The sequence below is a fragment of the Aplidium turbinatum genome, chromosome 13 (genome assembly GCF_918807975.1).
Source record: "Aplidium turbinatum chromosome 13, kaAplTurb1.1, whole genome shotgun sequence".
Lineage (NCBI taxonomy): Eukaryota > Metazoa > Chordata > Ascidiacea > Aplousobranchia > Polyclinidae > Aplidium > Aplidium turbinatum.
The window spans coordinates 13610922-13633334 of record NC_137484.1 but is presented as its reverse complement, the minus strand read 5'-3'; the positions used below and the strand labels follow the sequence as shown (position 1 = coordinate 13633334).

The 22413-nt window shown below is 39.5% G+C and overlaps 1 long non-coding RNA gene across 1 annotated transcript; it reads right to left on the bottom strand.

Moving 5' to 3' along the window:
* Window positions 1-7297: 7297 nt before the first annotated feature.
* LOC145781930 (uncharacterized) lies at window positions 7298-9092 on the bottom strand. The gene is made up of 3 exons (XR_014290801.1): window positions 8954-9092; window positions 7868-8030; window positions 7298-7371 (listed from the first exon to the last, which is right to left on the bottom strand). It is a non-coding gene; the product is annotated as an uncharacterized LOC145781930 (long non-coding RNA).
* Between the last annotated feature and the right edge of the window lie 13321 nt (window positions 9093-22413).

The following is a 22413-nucleotide window of genomic DNA, read 5'->3' as shown; positions in this document are numbered from 1 at the left end:
GAGTCAGCACAAATCGATTTAATTTTCCCGGCGAGTAGAGTTATATCGCGTAACAACAATGCCCAATAAGAAATTTACGTTTGTTTTACATTAATTCGACATCTAGCGACGTTAAATTATCATGAAATAACGTTAATTGCTCAATCAGGTACCGATAACAAATCAATAGCTCCCTGCGAGAAGATTGCCTCGATTTACGTTACAGTAGGCTACACTAACATAATTTCGGCACAATTAGGATACTGCGAGCAACACTAAGTCTGTTGGATAAAGAACTAGTCAGAATCGGAATCATCGGAGGATGAGGTTGTCGCGTCGTCACTGGAATACTTGAAGACGCATAACTGCCCGTTCATGAACGCGCGATGCCATATGATCGGAAGCATTACTTTCCTTTAAACTTTTTACAGTTCACAAAAGCATTGTCAGCACATAAAATAGCGTGCGTGATGCTCTGGGCTACCGCCGTGTGACACACGATGAAGAAGAAGCGCATAAAATTTCGTTTGATTAAAGCATACGGCAATTGCCGCCGCAATCCAAGGTTTGTTGATTTGGCGACGGCAATGTTTTTGCCGTCGTAGATGGAAGCTAATTTCGAGGGCTGGTTTCCGCAAATATTTTTTTGCAGTTTTTGCTAACCCTAACCCTCGAGTTGTTTGCGGAAACTCTGAACAGCAACTTCGGTTTTGTGCTATTAAACTGCGATCAGCGACTTCGGCTTTTTTTAATTTTTTCTCTCGATCTTTTCAGGGTACGAACTGTTCAGGGTATGAACTAGGTTGCACTCATATTTTGTGGAGCGTCTATAATTCAGCAAGCTAATTAAAGCAGGTTCTTTCAGGCAGGAAAACCATTTCGCATTTTTATGTAAAAATTCTAGTTTCCATTCAATTTTATTTTTTGCTGCTGGCGAAAACCTGTACAGAACGGCAAAGTAAACATACAAATTTGGCTCCAACAAAAGGTGTCAAATTTACTTGGTGTTATATCCACTTTTTATTTGCTTTCAATGTGGATACGGAAGATGGTAACTATCAAAAACATTAAAAATCAGTGCTGCTGTATACCACTGTCGTAAACCAAACATCTGACCCAAACCAACTACGAACACATACCTACCCTATATCTTAATGTATGTAAGCCAAGGACAAGTAACAAAACAGATTTGTATTGTAGTTACCTGGTTACGTCACTTAAATCACCGCCAAGTGGTAAAATTAGTCAACATCTGAAAAAAGCTTTCCGCAGAATTGTTTGCAAAAGGGTTCATCTTTATTCTTGATGCGTTTTTTTTTCAGCAACTAAAAAATTGGTTATTTTATGGAAATTAAAAATATAAAAATTGGCTCATTTTTTTCAGAATACAGCTTTGCAACTTGCTGTTATTCTGATTTTTCCCCAACACTTTTGAGTACGGTAGAGCACTAGAGCAGATAATATTTGAAAAGGTGTTTCTATTTTTGAAGCAAATGATAATAACGTGTAGATGGGCAAGAAAGCCCTGTGACAAAAAACATCTAGCTTTGAGCAAATTAATTATTATTACACGGGGTGTAAGTTCAGTTCAGTTTATTTTTTGTTTTGTTGGCGAAAAAGAAAGACACAAAAAGCAAAAACACAATAAACACAAATAATTCGCGCAACAAGGATGGCAGCGAAAGACCAAAAGGTCACCAAAGTCAGCTGCCACCCAAACATTTAAACAAAAGACCCAAAATTAAGAACATTAACACATACGGTATATAATAAATAGCACAATACCAGCACTTTAATTTGTAAAAAGTAACAATGGAATTAACAATACATTAACAATGGAATAACACAGGGCAACATAAAAAAAATATTGTGAAGAGAAATAAGCGGATGATACGTTTCAGGAGTGATCATTGTACAAATTCTTTAATAAACATTTATATTTAAATTTAAAAACATTGTAAGACTTTTCTTTTATTTCTTTTGGTACTTGATTCCATAGTTTCACTCCTGTAAGTGCAGCAAAAAATAAAATTGAATCAAAAATAACCTTACTTAAATAAATTTTCGTATCTATTCATGCATAAACATTAAAGATTTTAAAGCCATTTTTATCAAAAATTTTTATAGCCATATTAAGTTTCGACAAAGACTTGCAGGGTTAAGTTATAAGTTTTTATTATTATTTAAATGTTTATTCCCCTGATGACAGCAGAACCGCTGCTGGCGTAACCAGGCCCGTAACTAGCTTGGAGCACTAGGGGGGGGCAATAAGTGTTCTAGAGGTGGCCCAACTTTTACCTTCAGTATCATGTACAAAAACGACGTTTGTACACAATGTGGGTATATTTACACAAAAACACATAGTATTATCGTATCGTATTGCAGCGTTTACATTATCATAGAAACAGCAGCATGAACTGGCATTATAGAGTGAACTACATGCTGCAGCTTAAACAGTTATAATGACGACAGCATAGAAATTGAGAAGCAAAATCATTTTTAAAACATCCGACCATCAACTAGTGATAAAATGGTTTACATTTTCCTCTAATGCGCTGCATAAATCACACAAAATATAGGCTATACATAGAAAATAGGCGTTGAAATATGATCAAATAGGGCTGCAGCCGATGCACCTGTCACTCATCGTTTTGAAAAATAATTGTACAATGCACCCCATTTTTTTAGTGCAGAATCAACGATCATCTCTTCAAGATCAACCCTTTACTGATAGGCTTGTAGGGACCCGAATGAATTTCCATTGTTTTTAGCTCTCTACAAAATGTAATTCTCACATAACATTTACGTTTCTTAAAAACTAAGTGAGAATAAATAGGCTAGTTGCGTTTCTTAAGAAAACTCACTTGTTGTGCACCGAGATAATATTGATGGATCATTTTTTACTCAAATAACCTTTCACCGGCAGCTTTTCTCAAGTGAGTCTGTTAAAATGGCCATTTATTGCTTATTCAGTATATCCGCGATTCACCTCTGCAATGGAATCTCACTAGCAGGAGTTCAACCTAGTTTGTAAACATTGTTGGAATTTGCCAATTTTAAATTACGAAACTGTTTCTTTTTCCTTTTTCTGAAAGTGCTTTATATACCTCTGCACAAAACAATTTTGACTCATAATATAAGATTTACTCATAAAATTCAATTTTAACAGAGACTCTTAATATTACTGGAAATTAACTGAGACTCATAGTATAAGACTCAGAGAGAGACTCATATATTACTGAAAATTAACTCAGACTCATAAGATAACTTTTCAAATTCCAAATCTAAATTCAACTCGAACTCACGAATAAAAGAACTTGAGACTCATCGTGTTACCTTTGTGCCATCGAAGCTTTGTTACGCCAGCAGCGGTTCTGCTGTTATCAGGGGTTATAAACATTTAATATAAATAAAACCTCGAACCCCTGCAGGCTAATAGTAAGAATCTATTTCACACCATCAGTGAAATGTATCCTCGCCATAGATAGGTTAGGTCCTATTAGCAGAAGGCGTGGATGGACTTCACTGAATCTATTAACAAAAACGTCCAGGTATATTTTCTCGGTCATTTCCTTTTCAAACGCCAACAGAACCAAGTTCGCCTGGAACATAGACCTGCGTGTAGGCTTGTCTATCCGAGATAAGATCGAGAAGTCACTCTCACAAACCGCACTACTGGACCCGAATGATTCCACAGTAGCGGCACGCTTGTATACATTCAAGAATGCCAGTCGTTGATTGTACAGTTCTTTCAGTACTATATTGGAATCCTGGTGTTCTGCAACTTCCACATGGTCATGTAGCAACTGTTTTGCGACTTGCAATTCCACTCTGATAGAATAGCCTATCTATCTTCAGTTTCGTCTATAGTGGAATGAGTGATTCACGGTCCAAGAAGTTTTTATTTTTTCTTGAAAGGGCACGAACAGAAACAGGTGTGTAAAACCATGAATTGTCTGTCAATCTGAGTTTCCAACTGCAAGTATAGAAGCATAGCCTACCTGGAACGCAAATGCCAAGGTGGTTGTCCGGTACCTACGTTAATAACGCTTAGTGGCAGTCAACTGGAGTATTTAAAGTATTCTGGAGACTGATTGGCTATCACACTGCTTGGCTCAGTTGAAAACTGGTAGACTTAGGCCTACTCTGGATCTTACCAGGAATAAATCTCGAGTCTGTCTGACACAACATTAGACACACAATGTTTAAAATTAAACAACACAAGAAAATTGGGTATAAAACTGAAAAGTTAGTTCGCTAATTAACATCATTTTTTCCAGGGGGGGGGGAGGGGGGCCAAAATTATTGCAGGGGTGGCTTCGCCCTCCCTGCGCCCCCCCCCCCCCAGTTACGGGCCTGGGCGTAACTATGCTTCGATGACACAGAGGTAACGACATGAGTCTCAAGGAATTTCTTTATTCGTGAGTTCAAATGGCAAAATTTAGAACACTTTTTTGAATTAACATTTTTAGAATGAATGGATTTTGAAATAAAATAGTGTGATTATGTTATCTTATGGCAAAACTTGTTTGTGTGGAGGTTGGTCACAGCGGTAAACCATAATCTCTTCGTGGGAAAATTGTAACATAAGATTCCCGAATCCGTTCGTCTGCATGTAATGACCGAAAAAAAACACTCCTTTGAAACGTCTATTCAAAATTGTATTTCTGTAAAATTAGCCACTTCATCATCATCATCATCATAATCCATCGTCGGTTTGTTCCCCACTAGTGGGGGTGGCCGATTGTTTCCGCGCAGCAATTGTTTTAATCCCTTTTCTCCATTTCACCCTGTCCCTTGCATCTTCCTCCTTCAGTCCGACTTTTTTAAATTCATCCTTCACTTGTTGTTTCCACGTTCTTCTTGGACGACCGCGTTTCCTCTTCCCATCCACCTTTAGATCTAGTGCCTTTCTAAGAAAACTTCCTTCCTCCCTCCTTATCACATGTCCATACCATCTTACTCCATTTGCCCTTGCCAGTTGGTCTATGGTTTCCCTGAACTTTGCCCAGCCCAATCTTGCCCTTGTTGTCACCGCTGCTTCACATCCACCACTTCCATTTATCCGATCACCCAGATAACAGAAGTCTGTCACTGTTTCGATGCCATGGCAGAACTCATCATCATGGCCTTCCACTTCATTCCTTCCTTTACTGCATTTCCCACAAACAAAACACTTCGCCAATCTTGTTGCGGCTCTCTTGACATTAGCACATCTTGCATGTACCCACTTTCCACATTCCTTGCATTGCATTGAATTTCTCATCACTCTCTTGCCACATATTCCACAGGGATCTACTTTGCTCTCAACAACTGTTCCTTCTGCTCCACTCACCATCACTTTTGTTTTTTCAAGATTCACCTTCATACCCTTGGTTTCAAATGCTTCTTTCCATTTCTCAAACTTTCTCTCCAGTCCCTCCATACTATTACTTGTCAAGACCAGGTCGTCTGCATACAAAATTTCACTCAATAAGCCCTCCCTCACTCCTTCAGTTACAACGTCAACCACAATAGCAAATATCAGAGGTGACAAAACTGATCCTTGGTGTACACCAACCTTCACAAAAAACTCGTTTGAATCATTTGATCCAACTCTCACTTTTGTTCTTGCATCCTCATACATAGACATCACAGCTCTCACTAATACCTCCGGTATACCTCTTTTCCTCATTGCCCACTCCATCACTTTCCTTGGTACTCTGTCAAATGCCTTTTCTAAGTCGACGAAACACATATATAGTTTTCTCTGCTTCTCTCGGTATTCCTCCTGCATTCTTCTCAATATAAACAGAGCATCCACTGTACCTTTTCCTGGCATGAATCCAAACTACATATCATTTAATTTCACCAATGATATGCAGTTTGTATCTTGGCTGTCGAAAATGGAATGCAACGCCGTACACCACTAAAACTTGTCACTACAGAACAGATTACTTGGATAAAAGACGGAAATTTTCGTTCAGCTGACAAGCACTAAGCAAAACGGTTAAACATGCGACCAACCTCTTCAAGCAACAATTTTAAAATGAATGACCAGAATAGATATCAATATCTCAAACTCACGTACGCACTACTGTGACGTAATAGTGAAAAACATTGTCACGCAATTCTAACAGGTGTTCAAAGGTGGTGATCCAATGTTTCATGTTTAAACAGGTTTGACACAAGTCTTACGAACGATGGTGCAATTTTGGCTCATTTTTAGGAAAAATTCCATCACGTAAGATTCAGTAGACCTGAACGGTTTTATATGACGTTTGATTTGTATAGAGATTGGCCGTAACATAGCAGCCCCTAGTTATGACAGTCTAACATGGCACAACTAAAAAGGAATTTAAGGACAATCGTGAGCCAATGAATAAAAACACACGATACACAAATTGTTTGAATCACTCACGTTTAAGTTAATACGCAAATACAAAGGGCATGCAAAGAATGAACAGCAATAGGAATAAACACGACGATACATGAAATTGGTACCATACCCAGCAAACATTGTACTTCGGCCCAACGTAGTGTGACAGTTGGTAAAATAATGCTCCTCCGTTGGCACTACGTTGTGGCCGAAGTTGACCCAACGTATCTTGCACCATTCGTCGCAGTTGGGACAACTTCTTTAAAATGTTAGGGCCAACGTTTTCCCAACTCTGCACCCAACGTAGTTCATCGTTGGTACCCTACGATGGCCCAACGTATTTTGCACCATTCATCGCAGTTGGGACAACTTCTTTAAAATGTTTGGGCCAACGTTATCCCAACTCTGCAACCAACGTAGTTCATCGTTGGTACCCTACGATGGCCCAACGTATTTTGCACCATTCATCGCAGTTGGGCCGACTTATTTTAAAATCTTTGGGCCAACGTTATCCCAACTCTACACCCAACGTAGTTCATCGTCGGTACCCTACGATGGCCCAACGTATTTTGCACCATTCGTCGCAGTTGAGCCGACTTATTTTGAAATCTTTGGGCCTACGTAATCCCAACTCTACTGCCAACGTAGTTCATTGTTGGTACCTACGCTGGCCAAACGCACTTTGCACTTTTCGTCGCAGTTGGCCATACATATTTTGCACTAATCGTTGTAGATGAGCAACGTTGGTTAAACTTAACCTGCAATTTCAAGTTGACACTGTCCTGGTGATCCATATGCCAATACGATGACCACCTTCTTGTACTGAGCAAATTTAAGTCAATGATGTAAACAAACGTAAAGTTGTTGAAAAATACATTTATTCGAATGGTAAAATGCACCACCCATGCAGAATTCACAGCTACAAGACATGTATAAAAGTCTAAAAACACAGTGGACTGAGGTACTTCATGCCTCATCAGAAGACTGCGCCTGGATGTAACAACGTGATCTGTGGCGGCCTCAAACGCAAGTACCTATAAAACAATATGCAACATTTGTAAAGAAAACAGGGATGAAAGAAAATATATTGTACAGTGCAAATTAGGTCGTGTTTACAGCACCGTGAAAGAACAGACTCTAATTGCTACATATCCCATGGATATGTGTATGCAACACCCGGTTATGTTACAATAACAAGCATTTTTTTAATACATCCTAACATTCCTCAGTATGTTTTAATTCTGTAATTCGTAGCCTATACGATGGGGTGGGGAATGGGTATACCGTTATGTTCTATCAACCTCCAACATTAATGGCCATTCGTTAATCGTGTTAATGCGGTTTGCCTTCTCTAACCAGTGCAAATTATTATTGTTATCGTTTGATAGATCTTCGTGTATATTTCTTGAAGTTCTGCTCCAGCAATAAACTAATCGCTGGTTAAGTAAATAAAAATGCTTTTATTGCCCTTATTGAGAGAATAGTAACGATTTGTCAGTGACGGAGAGAACAAATGAACATTTGTAGTACTTTTTGTAGTACTTTTTGTAGCAAGTACTTTTTGTAGCAGTACTTTTTGTAGCAAGACGTTTAAGCCGGCCCCCATCGCGGTCTTCCCACGTCTTAAACCAGTCGCCCAGTTTGTGGTCGATTTCTTGTAGAGTGCATGATTTCGTATTGCTCTGGACAACATCTATAAGTAAAGCAGTTTTGTAAACAAATAATGTTACATCGATTTTTATTTTTACACAATCATCTACAGCAGTGGCCAGCGGCTCTTAACCTGTGGGTAATTACTCAATCTGGGGAAGTTTGAGGTTTTCCAGAGGGCAATGAGCAGGACAGTGCAAATTATTACCAATTTTTAATCAAACTTAAATCATTGTTGGGTTTGGCTTTGGCTATTCCATTCAATTGATTGCCAAAGACTAATAAAATTGGTACGAATGAAATTAATTTTATGCTGCTGTTTGGAAGTCTTCACGAGAAGATGCAGAACAACGTGTTCTTGTCGAAGGTTGCTTATTTGTGCGACTTTTTCTCTGACATAAACGCCTTGAACTGCTTGCAGGGCAAATGGACAAGGTTATGGGATTTAATAGACAAATAATAGATTTAAGATGCCCAACATGCTTAATTGCTTAAAGTGGGGTAACGGGTCAGAAAAGGTTAAGAACGTTGCTCTACAGAGTCTACAGTCTGTTTCACGTGCGTGGCACGATCATCAGGAGAGCTGTAATGAAAATAAAAGCGAGGACATCACCATAAGCATAGCCGCCGAACCCAGGAAGGTCGGCCTTCCCGACCTTTTCGCAGAGAAGGCCACCCTTCCCTGCGAAATCGGCCAGATCAACTTTCTAATCTCATCTTTTTTATTGCACACGAGTAAACAGCAGGTGTTTTTCAACTAGATCTAGACTGAGGCATTAATCAGGGATAGTAAACAGCAAATTGACAAAAAAGATTACGAAAAAGGTAAACTTCAGATGCTGCAAAACTTATGATATATCCAAGGTTGTTATTTCATTGAAAATTAATCATGAACAGTAAGTATTCTTTCTGGAGACGATATCATACCAACAAAAGGTGAATACAAAACTTAAACAAACTACTTACCTACGACCATGTTCTTTAAGTTTTGCATGGAATCAAAAGAAAACTTTTTCTCTCCACTTAATTTATTTTCCCCTTCCCGGTCCGCGAGACGTAATTTGCGACTTCGTTTAACATCACCTGAGGCATCAATCGATTAACCGTGTCGTATAGGCTTTTTCCTCCTATACGACATAGTTGTTTGAACTGCAATAGAACAGATGGATGTTGAAATGCATAAGCCGAGATCGTTAAAACAGCATAGAAAGCAGTCCCATCAAACAGTCGCGGTGCGTACCAGGCTACCAGCGTACATAGGCGTCGAAATAGGGTGGGCCGGGTGGGCTTTATTTTAACAAAATATGTTTTGCCCACCCAGTTTTTATGACACCTATAAAGTGTTCGTTACAATTATTTCCGTTTTTGTTTTTAGCTGAATTATCTAACCAACTGCAGTGCAACCTCCGATGACTTGCAATAAACAAGATCACAGATATGCGTAAATCAAACGCACAATACCACATTCCAATTGACAACTTTGAAGGTGGGTATGTAAATGAACCCAAACCTCCAAACAGCAACATTGATACCAACATCAGATTGTTCCAAATTCCAGTTATTAACATCAAGGCTAAATATTTTCACCAAGTTGTCAACTTAAACCTCAAAGATATCAAGCATCTGCTCATGTATTTGGATTAAAACGTAGAGATGGCCTCATCACTATCAGACAAAAACTAAAGTCCCGAAAGCTGACGAAATTCTTCAATACCAAACATGATTTTAATGTTTGTGCAGACTAATACTGTGTGATGCTGAAACCAGCTTTGAAATTTTTGTGTTTTCAATATGGAGTTGTGTGATACAAACCATACAACAGCATGTCTGTAAGAATGTGAAGAACTGATTCACACTAAGCGTTTTGACTCCAATATGAGATTTGAAATACAAATTAAATATGCACACAATGAATTCAGTTTATTTAAGAATTTCTAAAACAAAACTATATTCTGCCTCATTGAAGCCGAACTGTGACAGTGTGAATCAGCCATAAAAATAGTGGGTTACTCGAAGTCCACTTTGAAACTAGACTGTTTTATTGATTCTTTGATTGCTAAGATCAAGTGTATTTATACTAGAAGAGGACTTCATTTGTTTGAGTAAGTTTTTAAAAGTAGTTCTACTTGATGGGGTATGTTTCACAGTCATAAGATCAATCATTATACACTTTTGACATCGCACCCACTGCATCAGTGCTTGATTTTACTTTAAAAAATCAGTAATTTGCTTGTAACTTTTTTTCTGTACATTTTTAAGAGAAAGTTCTTTGGAAATAAGATAGAAACATGTTACTTCTGCAGCATTTAAGCCAAAAACTAACTTTCTAGTATAAGCGGTTATCAAGATATGGCAAAATTAGCTATTTTCAGCTTGTTTGGTGAAATTGCACTGCCACTAGAGGGTGCAAGAACCCAAAATTATGATAGAAGTATTTCATTTGATATATGGGGCCATATATCAAGACCACTTTTTGAAATTCAATTTTTTTTATTTTTTACTTCACCCTAATGAACAATTCGTACCGTCAGTTACCTTGAAAAGATCAAGAGAAAAAATTAAAAAAGCTGTAGTCGCTGATCGTAGTTTCCGCAAACATTTTAAAAGGATTAGATATCGATTAGCTAGGCATCGGTATCCGCAAACAAACAAATTGAAAAGATCGAGAGAAAAAATAGAACATTGCTGATTGCAGTTTCCGTTTTTCCGCAAACATTTTAAAATTTCCGGTAATGCAAACATTTTAAAGTTTCCGGTAATGATTCTAAGAGTTTGCCGAAGTCGCTGAACGCAGTTTCCGCAAACATTTTAAAAGGGTTAAGGTTTAGGGTGTTTCCGAAAACAAACAAACTGAAAAGATCGAGTGAAAAAAAATAGAACAAAGCCGAAGTTGCTGATCGCAGTTTCCATGTTTCCGCAGTTTTCGCAAACATTTTAAAATTTCTGGTAATGATCCTAAGAGTTTGCTGAAGTCGCCGATCGCACTCGCAGTTTCTGCAAACATTTAAAAAGGGGTACCTCTAAATACCCATTGTCATGCATTGTCGGGCATTAGACAAATCCTAGACAATGCCTTGAAATTACCGACAATGCCTGAAAGTAGCTACTCTACAATGCCTGACAACCCCTGAAAATGCTATAATGCCTAACAAACCCGTCAACCACTGATAATGATCGACAATGCCTGGAAATTCCCAACATTGCCTGAAAGTAGTTAGCCTACTCCACAATACCTGACAACCCCTGAAAATGCTCCACAAACCCCCAAAAAACCTACTATGCCTGACAATACCCGACAATGCCTGACAATGGGTATTTAGAGGTACCGTTTTAAAAGGGTTAGGCTTGATTAGAGTTTCCGCAAACATTTTAAAAGGGTTCGGGATTAGGGTTGATCGGGTGCAACCTAGTTCGTACCCTGAACAGTTCGGACCCTCAGTTCGTACCCTGAAAAGATCGAGAGAAAAAATTAAAAAAGCCGAAGTCGCTGATCGGAGTTTCCGCAAACAAACTCGAGGGTTAGGGTTAGCGGAAACCGCGGAACTGCGGAAAAATATTTGCGGAAACTGCGATCAGCGAGGGTTAGAGCAGAGCATAGATTACTCGATGATTAGAGTTAGGGTTAGCCGAAACTGCGGTTAGCAAAACTGCTGAAAAATGTTTGCGGAAACTGCGATCAGCGAGGGTTAGGGTTAGAGCATAGATTGCTCTATAGTTAGGGTAAAGGTTAGCGGAAACTGCGGAAAAATGTTTGCGGAAACTGCGATAAGCGAGGGTTAGGGTTAGAGCGTAGATTGCTCTATAGTTAGGGTTAGGGTAAAGGTTAGCGGAAACTGCGGAAAAATGTTTTCGGAAACTGCGATCAGCGAGGGTTAAGGTTAGAGCATAGATTAATCTATGGTTAGAGTTAGGGTAAAGGTTAGCGGAAACTGCGGTTAGCGGAATCTACGGAAAATGTTTGCGGAAACTGCGATCAGCGAGGGTTAGGGTTAGAGCATAGATTAGCCTATGGTTAAGGTTAGCGGAAACTGCGATCAGCGACTTCGGCTTTGTGCTATCTTTCTCTCGATCTTTTCAGGGGGAAAATTTTAAAATGTTTGCGGAAACTGCGATCAGCAACTTCCGCTATTTTTAATTTTTTCTTTCGATCTTTTTAGGGTACGAACTGAGGGTCCGAACTGTTCAGGGTACGAACTAGGTTGCATCCGGGTTGATCAAAGTTTCCGCAAACATTTAAAAATTTCTTTAAATGATTCTAAGAGTTTTTGTTTGTTTGCGGAAAAATTTTAAAATGTTTGCAGAAACTGTGATCAGCGACTTCGGCTTTTTTTAATTTTTTTCTCGATCTTTTCAAGGTACGAACTGACGGTACGAATTGTTCATGGTACTAATTAAGTTGCATCCGATGCTGCGCAATCTACTCCATAAAACAATCTGCAAAAAACTTGTGGTATATACATAATGCGGTGATAGTAGCAACACTCGAATCCTGATAAAAGCACTTCTCGTTGACATAATAGTCATTTTTATGCCACTTGAAAGTGAAGATACCACTTTTTGAAAAAATCGAGTAGGCTACTTCTAAAAATGTTACTTCAAAACCAATAAACAGGTCACGTAATTGCCGTAAAAAGTATTAAATAGTTTACCCTGAAGAATAGATATGAGTCAACTGCAATAAACCTTACCTGAGTTTCATGATGATCATTCATTTGGGCAGTGCGGATGCAACCTAGTTCGTACCCTGAACAGTTCGGACCCTCAGTTCGTACCCTAAAAAGATCGAAAGAAAAAATTAAAAAAAGCGGAAGTCGCTGATCGCAGTTTCCGCAAACATTTTAAAATTTTCCCCCTGAAAAGATCGAGAGAAAGATAGCACAAAGCCGAAGTCGCTGATCGCAGTTTCCGCTAACCTTAACCAGCATAGGCTAATCTATGCTCTAACCCTAACCCTCGCTGATCGCAGTTTCCGCAAACATTTTCTGTAGATTCCGCTAACCGCAGTTTCCGCTAACCTTTACCCTAACTCTAACCATAGATTAATCTATGCTCTAACCCTAACCCTCGCTGATCGCAGTTTCCGAAAACATTTTTCCGCAGTTTCCGCTAACCTTTACCCTAACCCTAACTATAGAGCAAAATATGTTCTAACCCTAACCCTCGCTGATCGCAGTTTCCGCAAACATTTTCCGTAGATTCCGCTAACCGCAGTTTCCGCTAACCTTTACCCTAACTCTAACCATAGATTAATCTATGCTCTAACCCTAACCCTCGCTGATCGCAGTTTCCGAAAACATTTTTCCGCAGTTTCCGCTAACCTTTACCCTAACCCTAACTATAGAGCAAAATATGTTCTAACCCTAACCCTCGCTGATCGCAGTTTCCGCAAACATTTTTCCGCAGTTTTCGCTAACCTTTACCCGAACTATAGAGCAATCTATGCTCTAACCCTAACCCTCGCTGATCGCAGTTTCCGCAAACATTTTTCAGCAGTTTTGCTAACCGCAGTTTCGGCTAACCCTAACTCTAATCATCGAGTAATCTATGCTCTGCTCTAACCCTCGTTGATCGCAGTTTCCGCAAATATTTTTCCGCAGTTCCGCGGTTTCCGCTAACCCTAACCCTCGAGTTTGTTTGCGGAAACTCCGATCAGCGACTTCGGCTTTGTGCTATTAAACTGCGATCAGCGACTTCGGCTTTTTTTAATTTTTTCTCTCGATCTTTTCAGGGTACGAACTGAGGGTCCGAACTGTTCAGGGTACGAACTAGGTTGCACCCGGGCAGTGCTCTCATAAATGAAAACCTGAAAGTCCCCAAAGCTACGTCTAAAAATTCCTAGATTACATCAAAGTTCCCTAAATCATTATCACATTCGAACAGTTTCACGTTATGAAACAAAAAGCAAGAGTTAAGCGGTTTAAACAACAACACTAGCAAAAACCATTCTACATAACTTTGTTGTATTAGTGGGCAAAGTCTCACAGCAAAAAGCAGTACGGTATGTTAAATTACAGTGATGTTTAACATTACAGGGATACAGTGAAGATTTCCCAATGCTTATCACATGCTAAAAATGACATAAACTGTGCACGACTATCGACTTATTCATGAGAGCTAATTCGACTAGTAATTAGTTGATTAGTTCATGTGCTTCAGCATCTGTAGCTGAACTCTTCATGAGCCCTTGCCAACTGCAACAATTTAGCTCGATCCCTTAATCCCAGTTTGTCAGCTGACTTCATACCTTGGGTGTGTAGCAAACCAACTAAACTTTCTCACTTTAAACTGCTCCTGTAGTCAGTTTTAATGTTCTTCAAGCTATCCGTACTAAAAAGTCATTCAACTGGGGCATTTAAACATGGTAGGGACATTAGGCAAGTGACTACTGTACTTTGCTATGAACTCAAATACGGAAGAAAACTTGACAAATAAACTTCCATTCATTCTGCAAGCGAACAAGACAAAACTGCAAATGCAAATGTCGTCCAACTCTATTTGGGTTTTCGCGCGTTTTTTACGATTCACGTCACAGACAATTGTAGTTTCTGACTGCGCATGCGCATCGTCATCTCTTTTTAGCAAATTTTGAAAAAGCACGTTCAGATGTCCGCCATTTTTTACAATGTACCAATTACTCGCGTTTGTCAATGCGTTAGATATGGCGTGATGTGCATATGGATGTAGAAAACGAAGAAAATACAATTCAGATGATAAAAGGAGTAAATATTATTCCAAAATATTTACTAATCTCTCGGATCATGTGTTTGAATGCACCAATAATCATATTTTGACACTAGTCAAAACTGTGTCCAAATGTTATTTAAAAATTAGGTTTTACCGCATTCGGCATTGGTAAGAAAACCTGCAAGCAAATACAAGCTAAATTGGTTCGTAAAACGCTTAACAAAAATTCTGTCTTAACAAACGTCTGTAGACGTTGAATCAGTGTAAAAATGACAGATTTTGTTGTATGGCTTGGCTGTAGCAGCGCAGCTTTCACGCAAATTTGAGACAGTAACAATGGCGAATGCCTTTTTTTAATTTCTTCAATCGAGATGCGTTGTCTAGTTGTTATAAGATGTTTATGGTTTTTTTAAAGTGCTTGCCTGAAACACATGGTACGGGAAACTGTGGTCCAATTATTTAGTTCAGTGTTGTCATAATTTTTTTCGAAAAAAAAATGAAAACTTTGAAAACAAAAATGAACGGAGCACGTAAAAATTGCAAGATGAAACTACAGCCCTGATCAATTTTAAGAAGGCAGAGTATAGTTATATAGAGCCATAGTAGAACACTAAAAAAACTAGCTGCTGCTAACAAACTTGAAAAACTGCAGCTAAATTTGCAAATTAGTGTTTTTTTTCAGAATTAGTGATCCTCATAGTGATGCATGATTTAGAAAAACATTTCAAATTTTTTTTTTACTTATAGCAATAACATAAAAAAATTGAGGGGTTACCGTAGTTAGCCCGCAAATAATGACGTTGGTCCAACGTTCTGTACAACTGCACACCAACATTGGAAAAAACGACTTCCTAATTCTAAGTTTTTTTGCATTTTCATTGTCCCATTACAATTGTAAAAGGAATACGATGAAGCAAACTTAAACAATTCTTCGAAGGTATCTTCAATTAAAATATTTCAAAAGTTGGCAAAGTTGGCAAAACTACACTACCCTTAGCCAACCCGAACAACCGTCAGCCAACGTTGGGCCAAGGAAAAATGTTTACTGGGTAGGTACACGCTAAAATAACGCTATATACATACAATAGTTGCGATAATAACCGACTGTTCTGGGCTCAGACAAGTGTCGGCCACCGCAGACAAAACCAGGCTCAAACCCTAACACTTAGGTGTTCTTTACGGGGGCGAGGCACGAAATATCCCTCAACACATAGTCTACTTTCACTTTCCCCGTACTCTCATCATAGTTGCAGACGGCAACTTTAGCTCTACGAACCACAGGCTTCCCTTTCCTAATTTGTGGAACTACCTCATGCACCCTCCCAAGTTGATACTTCCCACGTTTACCAATGTCCTGGAGAGAACCCACCACTACAAGTTGACCAGGCTCCAAATTCTCGGCCATTTTTAGCCATTTTTTCTGGCCCTGAAGACCTAGCAAGTAAAAATCGATCCATTTACTCCAAAACTGCTGAGAAAGTGACAAATTGAACCGATAATCCCTTCTTAATTGGTCACGATCATGTGGTTTTCCGACAGCACAGTATGGATCTAAGTATGGAGTCAAAAGTGAGGCAGGGGTGATGACAGTAAAATCCCTAGGGTCGTCACTCAAAGGTACCAAAGGGCGTTCGTTCACCATCCGAACGGCACTGCCTGTGTACGTAAGCAGTTCAATAAAATTGGGCTTACGAATTGAAGAGTCCAAAATGTGAAAAAAGTACTTAAATCACATCGGCCATGAAACCAAACCTTTCAAGCCGAAAGCTAGCCAAGAGATCTGCCAGAGAGTTTAACAAATCAGGACACGAAAACATTACATCATTAACACAAGTTCCTCGAAATTCAGACTTGCCATCGTAAACAATACGCTTTTTTAATTGTGACGTCACAAAGTATGGTAAATACCATTCAAATCCCTTTACATTTTCTGCTTCACCAGCACGCTCAATATAGCCATTAGATTTAAGATCCTTCATGGTGTCAGTAAGGAAATCACAAAGTTCAGGTTGTTTTAAAGCCTTCTTCCTTAAAGCAGCCGCTCTGTCTGACGCCAACACAAAATTGTTAGGTAGATCAATATCTTCCTTCAACGGAACAGGTATCTCAAATCGACCATCTTTCAACTCAATATTCGGTTCGACAAGTTCTCTAGCCAAAATATCATTGCGAGACAATTCACAGGTTTCATTTTGCAAAGTCAAATCCTGAATGACTTTATTCAGGTCTGCTATTTCCATATCACGAGACTCAATTTTACGCTGAAAGCCAGAGATGACATCCGACTCTGAAGACGTCTGCACTCTGCACACATTTGCAACGCTTTCATCTAAGGGTGACTTACCACCACAAGCCAACCAACCGAGAGGAGTGAGTAAAGCATGCGGTTCACTACGATTTTCACCAACACGTTCTTCTTTTGCACACATCAAATAAGCGTTGTCGTTGCCAATCAGTACATCTACAGTACTACAATCATTCAAATGAAACATATTCACGTCATGAAAATGACGGAAACCACTTAAATCTTGTTTATGCGGTAAAGTTTTAACATCGTCAGCCCAAGCTGGGTTAACCACCGAGGATTAAATCACAAAACAGTTCATTCGTCTCTAACGACTGGATGTTGAGTTTACCAAGGTTAGCACAAGTAGCTTTCTGACCAGCCAGAGTATCCATTTTAAACGACGCTTTATCATACGGTTTAAGACCAAGTTCGCACACCAAATCACTCGAAACAAACGTCAACTGCAAACCAGGATCATGCTGACAATACACCAACTTCGATTTGCCAGTTATTGGATTCAAAACACGAGCAGCAGTAACGCGGTTAAAAGCTGCTTTAACATTTCCAATCTTAACATTACGCACAAGAACTCTGGCACCAGCATCATCTCTGCCAATCGAATCCAGAGAATCATGTGATGTCACATAAAAATCATGCAGAAGAAAATAGTGTTTCCTATCGTTGTTAGGCCCACACTTACGACAGTTATTTGCATGAACGCAATCCCTAACCATATGCTGGCGCAAACAATTCAAGCATTTGCCAGCTTTTACAATGACATCTCTCCGATCTTTAGGTGTCAAGCGCAAAAATTCTTTACAATTAGACAAAAAATGATATTCAACTTGACCACGTGACGAACAACAAATGCATGCCGGTAGGTTTTTACGTCTGGCTTCACCACTGCGCGGCGCGCCAACAGCAGTCGAGCACTGCGAATTCCCTGACATCACATTATCATGGGGTTTTACCGACGTCTGCCTAACCGGACAAGAAGGCAATTTTCCTTTGCCAAACTTTTTAAAATGCTGCGACTCACCAGAATCGCCCATTAGCATAATGCTAAAATCAGTCGACTTGCGCGTTTCCTCCCGTACTACAAATTCAAACAAACTCTGAAAAGTAGGCTCATTAGTGCCACCATACTGATCACCTAAAAAGTCAAAATAACGTTGCTTAGCGTCAAATGGGAGTCGCTTAGCCAAATCCAAAACAAAACGTCCTTCCAATTTATCACGCTGACCATAAGCTTGCGCGTAAAGCAGACACTGCGACAATTCATCTTTAAACTCTTTCAAATCACTGGAAAAGATCGAAGTCAATTTGCTACCATAGCGATACTTTCTAATTTCCGGTTCGGCGAAAAGACCTCCACGAACTCCAAAACGTTAAAACAAGCGATCTAACGACATTTCTATCCTGTCTTCCTCTGACAAGCCAGGAGTGTCGGAAACCAAATTAGCAATCGTTTGCGCAGCTGTTCTAACACAAGCTGCTTGTAACAAAGTCAAACGAGTTCCTTTAAAGGGCGAAGCTGCCATTAAGGCCGTAACACGATTTTTAAAGAAGATAAATGGCATATTATTACCATCGTAACCAATCAAGGCCGCCTTATCGAAAAACGTCCTACTATTTTGGTATTCAAAAAAGCAATCCTGCTGTTGAGAACTCGATTTAGCGGGAGAAGACAAGCTATATCCCTTAAGGGGCTGAGGGGGCTCAGTCACGTGAACAGCACGATCAAGATCCCCACAAACGTTAAAATCAGTAGACGCGACACGCCTCTCACAACCACCCAAATTACGTGTAGCTGGGCGATTAAAACCTAGCGGCGCAGAAAACTGTGAAGAGGGCAAAGCATTACTGCTAATGGCGGCCCCGTGACCTGTACGATCTGGGGGAAGAGTTTGGCCATAATTCGCAGGCCTTGGCTTTAGATCCTTCGGAAGATCCTTAGCTGCGGCCCCGAGACCTCCTGAAACAGCTTGAAAACGTGTGGATTGCACTGGTCCACTTACAGATTGAACAGGCGTCTGGAAAAGGTTATGCAAATTAAACTGTGATTGATGTTCACTTCTGGAATGCCTAGAAGAGCCCTTCTTAGAACTACGCCGGGAGCCCACATCTGATCGATATTCAGCCAAAGCTACCTCTTTACGTTGTTCAGCCCTCAACTGTGCGTCTTTGAGTGCGAACTCAGCAGCTCTCGCTTCAGCTCTCGCGGCAGCCTCAACTCGTATGGCCTCAGCTCTCGCGGCGGCCTCAGCAGCTCTCGCTTCAGCTCTCGCGGCAGCCTCAACTCGTATGGCCTCAGCTCTCGCGGCGGCCTCAGCAGCTCTTGCTTCAGCTCTCGCGGCAGCCTCAACTCGTATGGCCTCAGCTCTCGTGGCGGCCTCAGCAGCTCTCGCTTCGGTGTCAGCTTGTATCTGGAGCTCCTCTCGTCTTAGCTGCAGGTTAATTTGTGCAACTATCCGTGACGAGCTCTTAGACATCCTAGTGCTTACATTTGAGGCGCTATCTTCAGGATGTATGTCAGCATTCAACATTTCGGAGTACCGTACTCACTTACTTTTTCTTCGAAGTTATTTTTTAACGAGTTAAATTCGGGATCTACCCTATCACGAAGTTCTGCCAAAATTGCAGAGTTAAAAATTTTACTCAAAAGAGCATGGAAATGCTGTAATTCCTCTTCTAAAGTAGACAAGTTGGATCGAAAAATTAACAGTTCCTGCTTATCACTCAAAGAACCTAGGGCTACAGAAAGTTCCCCAAGTTGAGTTAAAATATCCCTTCTAAGATGCCGGGCCTCTCGAACTGACTTAGCCTCATCGTTACTGGGTCCCTCCCCAGAATGGCCTGTCCGACCGCAAAGAACATCATCAGGCTTAAACTCAGTCAAGTCGACGGCGGCCGAGTCCTTGTCGCCACCGAGTGTAGACATATTAAATGTTGGGGCTAAATTTAACAATTAAAAAATTAAGTTATAAAAACTTAACTGCAAAGACCGTAAAAATACAAAAAGAATTTAAATGCACAATACCGTAGTTGTACGGGTATATGAAGTCCTAAAGTTCCACAAACTTTGCTTGGGATTCGTACACTTGAATCTTCAAGCACAGATCGATTGTCTTTAATCTTTTTTCTTCAAATGAATGTCAATGTTGTTTTTTCTTCAGAACCAACAAAGAAACGCCTTTAATTTTTAGCTTGGTTCTTCAGTACCAACTGAGAAGAAAAGTCTTTAATTTTCTTGTGCTTCTGTAGACTACCAACCAATAAGATCTTCTTTTATTATTTCTTTGTGCTTCTAAGTTCCAACTGACAACAACGTCTTTTATCTTTTTATGTGCTTTTTGGCCTACCAGCTAACAAGTCACGTCTTTTATTTTTTATGGTCACAGCGGTAAACCATAATCTCTTCGTGGGAAAATTGTAACATAAGATTCCCGAATCCGTTCGTCTGCATGTATTGACCGAAAAAAAAACACTCCTTTGAAACGCCTATTCAAAATTGTATTTCTGTAAAATTAGCCACCTGGCTGTCGAAAATGGAACGCAACGCCGTACACCACTAAAACTTGTCACTACAGAACAGATTACTTGGATAAAAGATGGAAATTTTCGTCCAGCTGACAAGCACTAAGCAAAACGGTTAAACATGCGACCAACCTCTTCAAGCAACAATTTTAAAATGAATGACCAGAATAGATATCAATATCTCAAACTCACGTACGCACTACTGTGACGTAATAATGAAAGACATTGTCACGCAATTCTAACAGGTATTCAAAGGTGGTGATCCAATGTTTCATGTTTAAACAGGTTTGACACAAGTCTTACGAACGATGGTGCAATTTTGACTCATTTTTAGAAAAAATTCCATGACGTAAGATTCAGTAGACCTGAACGGTTTTATATGACGTTTGATTTGTATAGAGATTGGCCGTAACAGAGGTATATAAAGCACTTTCAACATAAAAGAAAAGGCAAGTAGGCCTAACTTCGTAATTTAAAATTTGCAAATTTTAACAATATGTTTGCGATTGCAAAACAACAACGGTCTTACTTCACAGCAACTTGAAACTGACACTATTTCTTAAAAGTTATTGTTAATGAAATCACCGAATTGACGTCATAATGTAACATTTGCTAAAACGGAGAAAATTGAAAGCGATCATTCGCCATTGAACAGAATCACTATTGAAAGCTGCGGTTGGGTTATGTGTAGAAAACAATTTACCAATTATTTTTGTTTACAAGTGAGTTTTTTAAAGAATACAAATATTATAGGAGCATGTTATAGAAAAAATATTTTGCACAAGGTTGAAAACAATGAATATTCATCACGGGTCCCTATACAGCCTATTTCCAGTTAAATTACTTATTTTGATTGTGATTGCGCAATATTGTAGGCTAGCCTACTACTTTTTTCAGAATTTAAGTTAGAATTGGAAAGCTTTCCTAAAAACATAGGCCAACATAATATTTATGATAGCTTATCTAGTTCTCTACTCTATGACTCGTATAGCCTACCGCTTTTCAAAAAGCCACAGGATTGGACAAGAAACAAAATGTTTTCTCAGTAAATTTAGATGAGATGTAGTAGACGTATAGGCCTATGTGTAGCCCTACGTGTAGGCGTAACGTAGCCTAAAAAAGACGTGACAAAGCCACGGAACAAAGCGTTGACAAAAATTAGCTTTTGGCATTGTCCACCTACAGTTTGCTGAAATTATGTCACGGTAAGACAGCCGACAAGGACACAATTTTAATTGTCTTAAAATTGTGATATTAGAAAAATATTGGCTACCGTATCCTAAAGCTAAACCTAGTTTATGTGAAACTATGTAAACAGGCTGATACAGTTCTGAGCTGCCTCATCAAGTATGTTTGAATCATAACAAAAAATAAATTTTCAATGTTTCAAGTGGCTTATGATCAATACTTTTAATTAAATGTTATTAAGCTTCTGATGCGTTGTTCTGTTGGCGAGCAAATCAAATGAAAAGAAGCAGTTGTCTTTAGGTATAATTTTGAATTACATTATGTCTACTGTGCAATGTGGACCCAAGCATGATTAAAGATTTATGATTTGTTTTACTTCAATAAGTAGCCTATTAATTTAGACGCTAAGCCTAGGCAAATAGGCCGTTATACGTAACTTAGTATTGTTCTTACTACAAGTAAGTCAGCTAAGTTCACGTCAAGATAACTTTATCAAACAAGGGTAGTGGAAATATTTCTCTGTTTTTGTTTGTTTGTCGTATCCAGACTTACACCTGGTGGTTGAAGGTTTAGATTAAGTGGACGGGAAGGCAAGGAAGCCAATCTTCATGTCTACCTTCAGGCATGCCTTTAAGTGTCCTGCCAAAAACACAACCGCATGCTCTTGAGCGGTGTCGAACCGGCGCCCTTTCGATTGCCGTTCCATGGCTTTCACCACTCGGCTATGCAG